At 52.8% G+C, this 13,721-nt stretch overlaps 1 protein-coding gene across 1 annotated transcript in view; it reads left to right on the top strand.

The window, feature by feature from the left end:
- The window catches only part of LOC115100039 (DNA methyltransferase 1-associated protein 1-like), a 53,172-nt gene that overhangs the window by 24,603 nt on the left and 14,848 nt on the right, over window positions 1-13,721 (top strand). The gene's annotated exons all lie outside the window — the stretch shown is intronic.

Below are 13,721 nucleotides of genomic sequence, written 5' to 3' on the forward strand. Positions count from 1 at the left end.
GGGAGAAGTAACGCGGGATGCTGTGCTTGATGTTTCCCTGATGAGAGCTCGATAGAGATGAAAAAGTCGAGAAGCTGCGCATGATAGCTTGATGGAAGAGCGTAAAAGGAGAGGCCATCCATGATGACTTCCTGATGAAAGACACATGAGAAGGGCTAAACAAAACCCCAGCTTGCAGGTCCCATCCCTGCCCATGGCTAGAAGCAGTCGTCATTGCTGGCTCTTACCACTGCTTTTCCACCTTTTCTGCTGTCTGTCTCTCTTCCACCCCAGCTCTCTTCCTGGATGCAGTGGCTCTTACTCAGCTTCAGTGCAACAAGACCTCGCTCCTCACCTTCCAATAAATGAAGAGATTCCTGTCCCCTCTCATCATCCCTCGCTGCTAACAGCCTGAGTCTTCCCTCCATTTCCCTCTTCATAATACCTACAAAATCCATTCCCTGTACGTACCAGGATCAGTCCAGGACACCTGGGTTGTGACTCCGCACCAGTAGATGGAGACAGACTAAAACTTGTGGGCGGAGCCATATATGCCCCTGTGCCAGTCACAGCCCCTCAGTCTTACTCTGTCTCCAGTAGGTGGTGCAGGTCAGGTCACAGCTCCTTCCGGCCCTGGTTCTGGTACTCCGTCAGGGTCGGTTCTTTTCTTTTTCTTGGTTTTAGGCCAGTTTAGTGTTTTTCAATTGGGATTTTGATTTTGCTAAATTGTTCCTGAGGTCCCGTCCGCCCTGTCTCCCAGGGGGGTTGTGAGGTCCTGAGGGGACTACCCCCCCCTGGTTGAGGCCGCTGCTAGGGTCGAGGACCCGGCTTTCCCAGTAGCAGCGTCAGGGGTGACACCGGGGAGCCCGGTTCACTTACCCCTGCTGGACTAGGGCTCCAGGACCGTGGACAGCGACAAGCGTTGTTTTGTAAAAAAAAAAAAAAAAAAAATGTTTTACTTTTGTTTTCGGTCTCTCTGGCTTCAGCTCTCTGCTGCTTTGCGTCGCCGCTCCGTGGGGTCTCCGGGGGGGGCGCCGCTGGCAGGGGGGAGGCCGGGGGGGGCCGCTTTCGCTAAATTAAAATTTTTTCTCCCGGTGCGCTCTCCGCCGCGGCTCGCCGGCAGGCCTCGTGGCTCGGCCTGTAGGGCCTGCGGCTCAGCGCGCGCGCACGGCTTCCCCGCGGTGGTCTGTGTGCGGCCTGTTTCCCGGGCGGAGAGGGGTCATCCGGGGCGCCTCGGGGGTGCTCGATCCCGCAGCGCACGATCGCCGCCGCGCAGGGGGGGGCTCGGCAGAGCGGCCCCAAGACTTTTTCCCGCTGAGCGCGGGAGTGGCGGCCATTTTGGCCTCGGACCGTGAAATGGCGCGGGAAACGGCGGGAGCCTCGGGCCTGCCTCCCGCGCTTTTCTCCTCAGCGGGTTGATACAGGGGGGTCCCCTCGGGGGTCCCTTGGTCCCCGGGGGTTTTCAGAGGATGATTCTTCAGCCTCGGGGTCCCTTTCGGAGGATTTTGCGCTGTTGTTGCGCAAAGTCCTAAAGTGTAAGCGCAGTAAGCGCGGCCGGGGGGGACCCGCAAGGCCCCCCCCAGGGAAGACGTCATGCAATCCTAAGGGCGCTGCGGAGGGGTCCCGGGGCCCTTCCCGAAGTACGCGGCTTCCTCGTGGCGTCCCACAGGAAGCCGATTCCGATTCCCCCCTGCGGTGGACTCTGATTCCCCGGAGAAGCCCCTGAAAGGGGCCGACGGAGATGGGACGGACGAATCCGCTCAGCCAGGCGCCGGATAGGGATCCCAAGCAGTGGAAAATGATGATCCCAAGGTGGTCCGGCTCTTCCGCAGGGAGGACTTGCCACCCTTAATTCCGGCCATTCTCCAGGAGCGGGGAATAGAAGCTCCTCCGGTGGTAGCCCGTCAGGAGGCAAACATGGATCCGGTCCTGTTAGGTCTCTCGGCTCCGGCAGTGGTTTTCCCGTTTCTTTCTCCTCGACGAATATTCTGTTCCGGGAATGGCACACCCCGGAGTTAGGTTTGAAGGTCAGTAAGGCCATGGACAAGCTTTACCCGCTTCCGGAGGATGCGCTGGACCTTCTCATATTCCCCAAGGTGGACTTAGCGGTCTCCGCGGTAACAAAGAGATCTACCAGTTCCGGTCACGGACGCGGCAGCTCTCAAGGACCTTCAGGACAGGAAGCTGGAAGTGCAGCTCAAGAAGATTTCGAGGTTTCCGCGCTGGGAGTGCAGGCCGCCATCTGCACGAATTTCGCTATGCGGGCCAGTCTGCGCTGGGCCCAGGTTCTTCAAGCCAAGGCGGATTTTCCGCAGACGAGGCAGCGCAGGCAGATCGTTGGGAAGCTGCAATAGCATATGGCGTGGATGCGCTGCACGATTTGCTGCTCACGTCGGTTAGGTCCATGGTAGCGGCTGTCTCGGCACGCCGACTTTTGTGGTTGCGCAACTGGGCGGCGGATGGTTCTTCCAAGGCTCATTTCGGGGTACTACCATTCAAGGCCATTTGCTGTTTGGCAAGGACTTGGACGAGTTAACGAGTTCCCTGGGGGGGAAAACAGGGCCTTCTAGCTTCCCGAGGATAGATCTGGGGCGAGGTCCTCGTTTTCGGCCAGTTCTCTTTCTCGGGGTCCCAGGAGGTCGCGTCCTCAAAGGGCGTCCGGGCGTTCGTATAGGTCTTCCTCCTCCCGTACTCCGCAGTGGCAGCAACAGTCCTTTCGAGGTAGGCGCTTCGGTAGACAAGGAGGTGCCTGGCAATCACGGCGCCCAAGTCTTCGCAATGAAAGGGGGTCGGCCCATCTCTCGCCGCAGCCTCGGCACGCCGGTTCCAACGGCGGGGTACGGTTGATGTCTTTCCGAGAGATGGGCCGGTGTATCGGCGGACCAGTGAGGCCTCACGGTCATAGGACGCGGCTACGCGTTGGATTTTGCTCACACCCCAGCGGACAAGTTCCTGGTCTCGCCTTGCAAGGCTCCCGAGAAGAAGGCGGCGGTGCGCGACACCACCCAACGCTTAGAAGGCTTGGGAGCTATTTCTCCAGTCCCGGTCAGCCAACACGGCAAGGGCCGTTACTCCATCTACTTCATCGTCCCAAGGAAGGACGGCGCGTCCAGACCCATTCTGGATCTCAAGGGGTGAACCGATGCCTTCGGATTCCTCACTTCACAGTGGAGGCGATTCGTTCAGTCATCTCCTCGGTAAGGCCCGGCGAGTTTCTAGCCTCCCTGGATCTCACGGAGGCATATCTTCACATAGGCATTCATCCATCGGTCCAACGCTTCCTCAGGTTCTGCGTTCTAGGGCGGCATTACCAGTTCCGAGCGCTCCAGTTCAGGCTCGCGATGGCCCCACGTACATTCTCGAAGGTGATGGTCGTGGTGGCGGCGCAGCTGCGCCGAGAAGGTCTCTGCGCCGAGAAGGTCTCATGGTCCATCCTTACCTGGACGATTGGTTGATTCGGGCAAAGTCCGAGGATCAGTGTCGGATGGCGGTAGCCAGGGCCTTCCACCTTCTGCAGTCCCTAGGATGGGGGGTCAACTACAGCAAGAGTCATCTGACACCCACGCGGACCTTGGAATATCTGGGAGCTCTTTTCGACACGAAGCAGGGCAAGGTGTTCCTGTCACACGAACGGAGGTGCAAACTGCAAGCTCAAGTACGTCGCTTATTGTCTCTCCGCCAACCGCGGGTCTGCGACTACCTTACGGTCCCAGGGTCTATGGCTTCAACGCTGGCACTGGTTCCCTGGGCATTCGCTCATCTGCGTCCATTACAGTCATCCTTACTATCCCGCTGGAAGCCGGTCTCTGAGGAATTCCATCTACCGCTTCCACTCAAGGGACACGCGAGGTCCAGCCTGCTCTGCCTGGGGAGCTCGGTCCAAGGCCTATGGTCCGTGTCGCAAGCCCAGTGGTCTATCAATCGCCTAGAGACCAGAGCGCGCCTAGAGACCAGAGCGCGCCTAGAGACCAGAGCGGTCCGTCTGGCCCTGCAAGCCTTTCTGCCGTTGCTGCGGGGGAAGGCAGTTCGAGTGTTGTCGGACAATGCGACCACAGTGGCATACATCAAACGCCAGGGCGGACCGAGGAGCCCCCAGGTGGTGGAGGTGGCTCAGCGCTTGATGGCCTGGTCAGAGCTACATCTCAGCAACATAGCAGCGTCTCACATTGCGGGAGTCGACAACGTGCAGGCGGATTTTCTCAGCCGTCATCGTCTGGATCCCGGAGAGTGGGAGTTGGGGGACGAAGCTTTCTGCTCATTGCAAAACGTGGGGGGTGCCCCACATGGATCTGATGGCCACGTGGCACAACGCGAAGGCCCCGCGATTTTACAATCGATGTCGAGAACGGGGGGCAGAAGGCGTCGATGCGTTGGTGCTTCCCTGGCCGACGGATGTGCTGCTCTACGTGTTTCCCCCGTGGCCGATGATCGGCATGATTCTACGGCGCATAGAATTGCACCCGGCCAAGGTCGTCTTGGTGGCACCGGAGTGGCCGCGCCGGCCGTGGTTTGCAGACCTCGCCCAGCTGGCGGTAACGGCGCCCCTTCGGTTTCACGGAATGGCGGGCCTGCTCCATCAGGGCCCCGTCGGGCATATGTCCGTGTCTGGGTGGTCTTTGAGGACTGGTGCGTGCAGCGTGGGGTGGTCTCCACTTCGGCTTCCGTCTCCGACATTCTGGCGTTCCTCCAGGCTGGTCTGGCCAAAGGCCTGGCGTGCAGTTCCCTTCGGGTTCAAGTGGCAGCGCTCGGTTGTTTGCGGGGTACGGTCCGTGGCACGTCCCTTGCGTTCCACCCGGACATTGCTCGCTTCCTCCGGGGTGCCAAACGCCTTCGTCCTCCCTTGAGTCTTCCTTGTCCGGCTTGGAACCTCAACTGGGTTCTTGTCCGGCTTGGAACCTCAACTGGGTTCTCTCCTCCCTATGCACGGCGCCTATTGAGCTTTTGAAACGCGCGACTCTTACGGATCTCACTCTTAAGACGGCGTTCTTGGTAGCGATCGCCTCAGCGCGGCGTGTTTCCGAGTTGCAGGCCCGGTCCTGTAGTGAACCCCTTTTGCGTGTTTCCGATTCCGGAGTTGCTTTGCGCACAGTTGTTTCTTCTTCGCGCACAGTTCCTTCCTTCCTACCGAAAGTGGTGTCGTCTTGTCGTATGAATCAATCAGTGGAACTGCCCGCTTTGGCGGCCGGGGAGTTCTCTGTTCCGGAAGCGAGAGAATTGCGGACGCTTGACGTGCGGAGGTCCCTCCTCCGATATCTGGGGGTCAGTAATCCGTTTCGGGTCACAGATCATCTGTTTGTCCTGTTCTCTGGTCCTAAGAAAGGGGCCGCAGCGTCTCGCACAACGATCGCCCGGTGGCTTAAGGAGGCCATTGCTTCAGCGGTGGCTTAAGGCGGCCATTGCTTCGGCGTACTGGGTGCGGGGAAAACCGCTTCCCGTGGGCCGGAGGGCTCACTCGACTCGTGCGCAGGCGGCATCGTGAGCGGAGGCTTCTCCGGTATCGCTCAAGAGATTTGCAGGGCGGCTACCTGGAAGTCGTTGCATACCTTTATCAGGCAGTACGGGGGATGTCCGGGCTACCGACCCCGGAGGATTTGGAGAGAGGGTACTCCGAGCGGGACTCTCTGCTTCCCACCCTCGGTAATTTAGCTCTGGTACATCCCAGGTGTCCTGGACTGATCCTGGTACGTACAGGGAAAGGAAAATTAGTTTCTTACCTGATAATTTTCGTTCCTGTAGTACCAAGGATCAGTCCAGGATCCCGCCCGCAGTGCTACGCTGAAGTAATGGAGAGTCCGCTCTTTGTTCTGAATTCTTCTGTTCCGCTTGTTAACGCTCTTGGTTGGAGAGTCTGTTTCCAGGAGGGGTGTTTTCCCCGTTCTATTAGCGGTTTCTAGCTAGCTTAGTTCTCTGGTTGTGTTCTACTTTGACATTACGTATGACTGAGGGGCTGTGACTGGCACAGGGGCATATATGCTCCGCCCACAAGTTTTAGTCTGTCTCCATCTACTGGTGCGGAGTCACAACCCAGGTGTCCTGGACTGATCCTTGGTACTACAGGAACGAAAATTATCAGGTAAGAAACTAATTTTCCTTTCCTCTCCTGCCAGCATCTCGGTGCCATCGTATTCTTTACACCTGACTGCTTGTTGGTCTTCTTGACATCTGTGTGCCTTCTACAAATCCTTCCAAACGCTGCTGCTGCAGTCTCTACCATCTCCCCATTATTCCCATGTCACTAAAAAAATCCCCAAAATACTGGAAAAATAAGGGAAAAGTTAAACATTTTTTATAATTTGAAAATAGATGCGGCACACAGATAAGGGAGCACTAAGCATGAAAAAGCTGGGGCCCTGAATAAAATAGTGGGTTTTTCTCTGACCGATCACTGTCGGAGTTTATCCCACATTATGATTGTACCTTGCAAAAACTTTTCAGAATATGCACAATGAATATGCATGAGATATTTGCATATAATGGAAGCGGTGCATGCATATCTATCCCATACCAATTCTTTGTAGATATCTTGAAAACCAGACCTGTTTGTGGCGCTTGAGAACCAGCATTGGACACCCCTGGGCTAGGGAGTGGATGAAAGAGGGGAATAAAAAGGTTTTGGAGAGAGAGGGGAAAAGGGGGGTGAGAGTAGGAGATGGAAAACCAGTATGTGAGTGGTGAAAAGACAGATTTGAGGACTGAAAAATGGGGCAAAGGAAAGTTGAAATCTCACTATGAGTGGACAGAGAATCAGAGAAGAGAAAACTGATAAAATATGAAAGGAAAAGATCAACATGAGGAAGGGAGGAGAAGAGAGAAATAGAAAATGGAAAGGGGACCCTGGAAAAAGACTTAGAAGAAGACCAATAAGAGGAAAATGAAAAAGAGAAAAGGCCCACCCCAATTAGGTCCATATCCAAAGGGTTTGTCCAGCTAACCTTTTGGAGTTAACTCGACAAAGTCCATGATTTCAACATTTTCTGCCACACTCTGGCTAAATGTTGGCCAGGCACCTTGTTTCCTGCACATCATTTCCAGGATAAGAAGAGGCAGTACTGGGGATGTCCCACGGTCCACACACTCCCCGGACAGAGTTAGCCAGGTAAGTCTGGTTGAAAAAGTGCCAGTTCTAAAGCTCCTCAAATACTCAGCGGAGCACTTGTCTGCTCCTGAATTTCTTTGTAAAGCTTTCCAGGTACTTGTATCCTGGGTAATTTTCCTGCTCGCTGGTTACGCATTATGGATCTCAAAATTCCCAACGGCAGGGGCAAAAAAGAGCATTTTATTTTCAGTTTTCAGTGTTTGGGAATGTGCATTTCTTATCTTTGTATTTTGCTCAGCCTAGGGGGAAGTGCGTTTCTCTTCCTCTGCATGCAGGGTCTGGCTTTTCAAGGTTTCCATTTCAGTTTTTGTCTGCATGTTTCCTTATTCTCTGTTAGGTTAGAGTGGGTCTGTATTCTGCCTGGGTGAGGGATTTTGCTAGCATGTAGTTTGTGTAGAGATTTATAGCTGTCCAGTGTGATCATTTTTTTTTTATTTATTTTTTTCCCCAGTAAGGAGGTGTATTGGTGTTCTAGGGCCTGGTGCAAAATTGCTGTGTTGTCTTTTCATAGATAGGGTTGTTGCTGTTTGAGTCATGAGCATTACTGCTGTTATGGTATGGAAAGTTTGCTGTAGCCTTTGAGTGTTCTTTTGCGGTGGAGGCAAGTTGTGTTGCTTTAACTAAGGTGACCCCAGAATTTGAATATATGTTTTTATGTTTGGTGAGTTGTAAGTTCTGCTTTGCACCCATCGTTGTGGGAAATTTCTGCGGATGCTGTCTGTGTGTATTAGAGAAGCGGAGGTGCAGGGTTTGTATTGCATTTCTGTCCACACTTCGCTCTAATATAGAAGACTCGGTTGACTGAGGCCATCAAATCATTTAATGGTACATTTACCAGGTGGTTGAAACTGGCCAGGGGTTTCTTTATTACACAGAAGGCCCTTGGGACTTTTTCTTGTAATTTCTTTTGCAGGCAATTTAGAGGCAAGGGACTGTGCTGTGGGGGTGATGTATGGGAATGTCACGCTGGGGTGCCACCCTCCATTCCTAGCTTGCCCCTCTAATACCCCCAGAAAATACCTCTGTCTAGAGACGCCATTGCCCTGGACCAATCAGGCCGCAGGTTCAGAGCCTGCCACAACTTTTTCCCGCTCCTTACATCCTCCCATCCCCCACAGGAGACACCCAGCTGCCCTGATGACCCCTGGCTCAATTTCATCAGCACTGTCCACGGTTACCTGCAGAAGGCAGGGTCTTTAAGTATGAAAAAGAAACAGCAGTACCACCCTACCAGCGTCCCATTTAAAAACGTCTTTAAGCACAGACAGGTCCTGCTGCAGAATTCAGTCCGGCTGGCCTTCGAGGAGAACGGGTCTTCTGCATGTTGCCAGGGGACCCACAGTCTGGCAGAGTCAGTTCCTTTTCATTGGACTCCGGTGATGCCTGGTCCTGAGTCTGTGCTATCGGCTCTCCCTTGCTCCCCCAGGTTGAGCCCAGCCTGGAACATGGGGTCCCAGACCCCGGCCCTATAGTGGCTAGGCCCCCCGTTCTCTCTGGCGCAGTGTGTTTGTGTAGCGGCCGGGCCTTCCTTCCTTGTAAAGAGCTGCCCTCTCGGAAAACGTAGCCCTGGTACATGTTGCGTTTGGTGTATTATTTGTGGGTGAGCAGGACGCCGTGGATCTCCTCTCGGAATTGCCTGAGTTTGGCCCATGTGTCCCCTTCTGGATCGGTAAAACCATGTCATCTGGCTTGCGAGCTTCTCTCCGTTTATTCCTGAATTCTGGAGAGCTCCACTTCCCTGTCTCCCATTTTCCAAACCCGTCCGTTGTCTCCACGTCTGAAGCGCCTTTTCAGCTACAGGCAGCCGGTACAAGTCTCTGGGAGAAACATTGTTTTGTCTACGCACGGGGGCCGCTTTGCTCCCAACAACAGAGCTGCCCAGTTTAAGTCATTGCTGATGAGCAGGCTTAGCGCTCGGCCTGCTTTTCTGAAGTCCTTGTTGAAATATTCAGGGAACATCAGGAAATGCCAAATACACGGTGGCCCATGTTGTCATCAAAATGCTGAAGGGGCAGTGGGTATGGGCGTAGTGGGATTTTCTAGATTAGCCCAGAAGGCCTCGGTCATCCCCGCTAGTGGCTGGCACCGCAGGTGTAAATGGCAGTACCTGCGTGGTTTCTTCCACAGCCTTTGCAGAGGCTCAGTTAGCAAGGGTTGGTTGCCTCCTGCGTATCTGAGCTCGGCCCGTCGTCAGAAGCAGGCTTAACCCCACAAGTCTCGGACAGGGATGCAATGGTAGACAGACAGGTTTGTCCACCTTGCTGTCTTTTTCTTTGGAGTTTAGAAAAAGCTCCAGCCCTGAACAAAAGCTGGAGGGCAGAATATCGGGTGAGCTCAGCCAGCAGTCGGGTTGAAGCCTGAAGAGCATTGCCGCTAGGGGAATCCGGTGCAGATGCACGGTGCAGGGTTCTACAAGTGCCTTGGGGACCAGGATCCAGCCTTATCAAAAGGGAGGGCGAATCCTGGTAGTAAATGCCCCTCATAGGGAGGGATGGGGCAGGAAGACAGGGCCAGGTCACTCGTGCTCTATAAATCAGGTTCATTATTCTCACTTTTTTGGGTTTGTTTTGTTTTCATAAGTAGTGTTTTATGGTTCAGGGTTATTTTTGGGGTTTATAGCCTGCATCTTGGGCAGCCGTTTTCCTTGGCAGGGAAGTAGAAACTCCATGCGGCCTCGTCAGGCGGCTCAGCCTATCCTTGTTAATCAGATCTCGCAAGTGCAGGGGAAATAACTTACATAACCTCACTGATAGTGCCAGTTCCTTGTTTTACTGCTTTAATTTCCCTGCAGTTAAGTTCATTGCCTTCTCTCAGCAGTCGGTTTTCGCTGATGGGGAGGGGGGTGACTTGGTTAGCGAGGTTATGGAGTGCATCCTGGGAGGAAGGGGAGTACGAGGGACGGGCTTCCCTTGCTCTGTGGCCACAGTGTGCGTGCACCCTCCGCGGCTGTGATAATTACCACAAACTGACCCGAGCACGTGAGTGCTGGTAATTGGCAGGGCTGAACTGTATAAAGGATAATTTCTTTCTAAACCTCCCAAGAGGAAGAGTTACTATGCAGACTCTGATTCTGTTTGGGTGGGGGGAGGAGGTAGAAAGCACATCCCGGGGATGGCAGCCCTAAGAGCAGGGCCGTGTGGTGTCAGCTGTGGGATAGGGAACACTAGAGCTGCCTGCTGCCCATAGGACGAGTGTGGGAGGGCAACGGGGGAGGAAGGAGGAAGATGGGCTATAGAGAGAGAGGAAAAGGAGACCAAACTGAATGGTGAACTTTACTTTAATAATAATTATAACCCACACGATACTCAACATTAAGTAACGTAAAACTATGCACCAATTTCTGTTCATAGTGCCCAGAGAGTTTATGAACCCCAAGTAGAATAAGAATTACAGGATCTCACCACGGTACTCTTGTTTAATTGGAACAGAAGGCTGTAAATTAAACAATTCAGTGCTTCTGGAGACAACATAATGTTCAGAATAGGAACTATAAGGCTCGTTCAGAAAAAGACTGCCCACTCTGCCCAAGTGCAGAGTAAGTAAACCCCAGTTTCCTTAGCACAGTTAATTGGCTAATTAGAATCGGATGCTTCAATAATTGAGTAGCGAGTAAATCTGCACAACTGAGTTTAGGTATCCTGTTTTATATAAATGGCCAAAAGGTTTTGAGTTTGATCTTCACCATAAAAGTTAGCGGGAATTCATCTTGCCATGATCAATAGTAATTTCAGAGGAACTACAAAAAAATGTAGTTATCTGTCTGGTTACAAGACCATTTCTAAATTTTTGGGCATTCATTCATCCACTGTCAGTCTACAAATGGAAAAAGCTGAAGACTACAGTCATTCTACCCAGGAAGGATTGTTCAGCCAAGGTCGCCCCAAAAACAAACTGGAAAACCATTCACAAAAGTCACAAAAAATCCTGGACTTACATCTGCAGGCCTCTCGCTACAGCTGATGTGAGGATTCATTGCACCACACCATCCACCATCCAGAGAAAAATGAATGGGAATGGTGTGTGTGAGAGTATATCTAAGAGAAACCACTGCTGCTCACCTCGGCTTCACCAGAGAGCATCTGGATGACCCACAAACTTTTATCTTTTCAGTCACAATAATAAATGTTTTGTCTGGTGAAACTAAACACTACCTTCCAAAATAAGAACCTCATCCCAATTGTCAAGCATGGTGTAGGGTTGCTGGGCAGCTTGCCATTATTGATGGAGCCATAAATTCCTTCTCATCAAGTCAGACAAACGGGTTATGCCCACCGACCAGCAGATGGAGACAGAGACTAACAATTCACTAATATGCTTTATAGGCATCTGTGCTTACCTCAGCCTGCCAGTATTCCCTGTCTCTCGCAGCAGGTAGGAGAGCATCCCTTGATGTAGACTAAGGCCTGATCAGGCTAGATAGGAAGACTGAAATGTAGAGGGCAGCTCCTGAGGTGAAAGATGAAAGACAAGCTCTCCCACCCTCAGTTGGGGGTTTATTCTCCAATACCTCCAGTGGCAAAGGCCTTATTGAAACTCTGAAGAGACTAGAGATGTGAATCGGAACCAGAATCTGTTCGGATTTCAGTTCCGATTCACATCTCTAGAAGAGAGCAGCTCCCTATTCGCTGACACTGATTTGGGTTCCAGTTCTGCAGCCTTGTCCATTAGGAATCCAACCAGGCTGGGGAAATCCCCAGCTCTTTTCACTCAAGACAAGGAGGCAGTTCTGTCGTCCCAGCATTGGGTTCCTGGCCCTCACTGCCTGGAGGTTGAGAGTGTAGCTCTGCAATCCCTGAATCTTCCTGAGGATGTCTCTTGTATTCTTCTGGCTTCCAGGAAGCTCGGCACAAGAAGTCCTGGGGTTTAAAACTGCTGAAATGCTTTCCTCATCTTTCTGAGTCAGGTCTCACATTAGGGCTCCCTGTAGTGCAGAAGGCAAACCAATCTCTGTACTGCCTTTAGTTACCCATCTCACTTGGGGCTTGCTTCCCACTGTCATGGGACCTCAACGTGATACTGACCCAGCTTTACTCCTATAGGCTTCCTGTGAGCTGAAGTACCTGAAAGGTCACGTTTTTGGTGGCACTAACTTCGGCGTGCAGAGTCAGTGTGACTTATGCACCTTACACCAAGTTTTTTTTTCACAGCAGGGGGTGGTCCTGCTTACACATCCGAAATTCCTGTCTGGTGTTGGACTCCCCCTTAACCGGTCAATCATCCTGCTAGCGTTCTTTCCCACGAGGGTGAATGCGCACCACACGGGAGAGCCTCGGTCTTCTATCTGACGCCCTTAGAAAGGCCACCCAGCCTTTTGTTTCATGTGACATCAAGAAATCTGGAGTTGCAGTTGCCCAGTGCATGCTTTCTAATTGCACAGCAGCTTGTATTTCCTTCTGTTATGCCCAGGTGGGTCATATCAAGGCTCATAGTGTCGGAGCCAAGGTGGCATCGTAGCCCACCTAAGATTGGCCACCACGAAGGCTGCGACGTGGCGTTCTCCACACCTTCACATCATGTTGTTTGGACAGGAACTCCCTACATGACAAGAGGTTTGGTCAGTCTGTCCTGGAGCCTCCACCCTCCCTCCAACCCCCAAGGCCTGTTATTTTGGTTCCAGTCTGCCCATTTAAAAAAAAAAAAAAGAGAGAGAAAATGCTAAAATGGCCCTTTGCCATCAAAACTAATGGGGAGGGGGTGACTTGGTTAACGAGGCTTCTTCCTGGGATATCCGGGTGCCCTGGTAACCGCAGGGTCAGTCCCGGGGTATCCATTGCCATCAAAACCAGTTTCTGCCCATTGTCGCTGTTTCTTGTTTTTTCCCCATTTTTTTCATCCGGGGCAGTCTGTGTCTGGGGAGTCCCCATGTCTGAGGGCTGCCATCCTGCTTGCCCTCGGAGAAAGGAGAGTTACTTACCCTGTAACAGACGACGTCGGAGGACACAGCAGGATGTCAGTCCTCACGAGGCTTCTCCAGGTCGAAGCTAAGTCATGACGTGAAGGGGTCCCCCACATGGATGTGTGGTGGGTTGCCACGCTGCGTGTGCCCAGTAGGGCCAGAAACTTTGAGGTCCAACGTCCGTGCCGGGCTCCATCCGATGGTATCCGTCCGTCTGTGAGGACTGACATCCCGCTGTCCTCGGAGAACACCTGTTGTAGATAAGCAACTCTGCTTTATTGAAACTTTTTTAATGAAAATGCATCCTTTTTGTCTGTTATTTATTCGATTCTTCTAACCCTTCTACCTGTGAGTTTTTGGCAGCAGAGCCCTGGCATGTAAAGAGGCTGCCCTGGTGTCCGAGACGGGCAAGAGGACGGCTGATCTGAGGCTTCGTGCCCAGCAAGCAGACCAGCGCTGCGAGCACTCGCAAACCCTGAAGATAGCAAGAGTAAGGGTTCACTTGGGCTGCACTGAAAGAGAGGCGAGAGGAAGGCTAATGCCATTATGCACTGGAGGCTGTGTGCAGCGGTTCCTCGATCAGAGCCCGGCAGAGAAGAGGAGCGGCGTGTGGCTAGGCATGCAGGTTTCCAGATGAGAGAGAGATGGAAAGGTGTAAGGACAATGAAGAAGGAAAAAGACCTTGCTCAGGATGAGGGATTGTGGGACCAGGGGCAATGTCTAGTAGAGAGAGCAGATCCCCTCTCTGTG

Source organism: Rhinatrema bivittatum, chromosome 10, assembly GCF_901001135.1.
Source record: "Rhinatrema bivittatum chromosome 10, aRhiBiv1.1, whole genome shotgun sequence".
Taxonomy (NCBI): Eukaryota; Metazoa; Chordata; class Amphibia; order Gymnophiona; family Rhinatrematidae; genus Rhinatrema; species Rhinatrema bivittatum.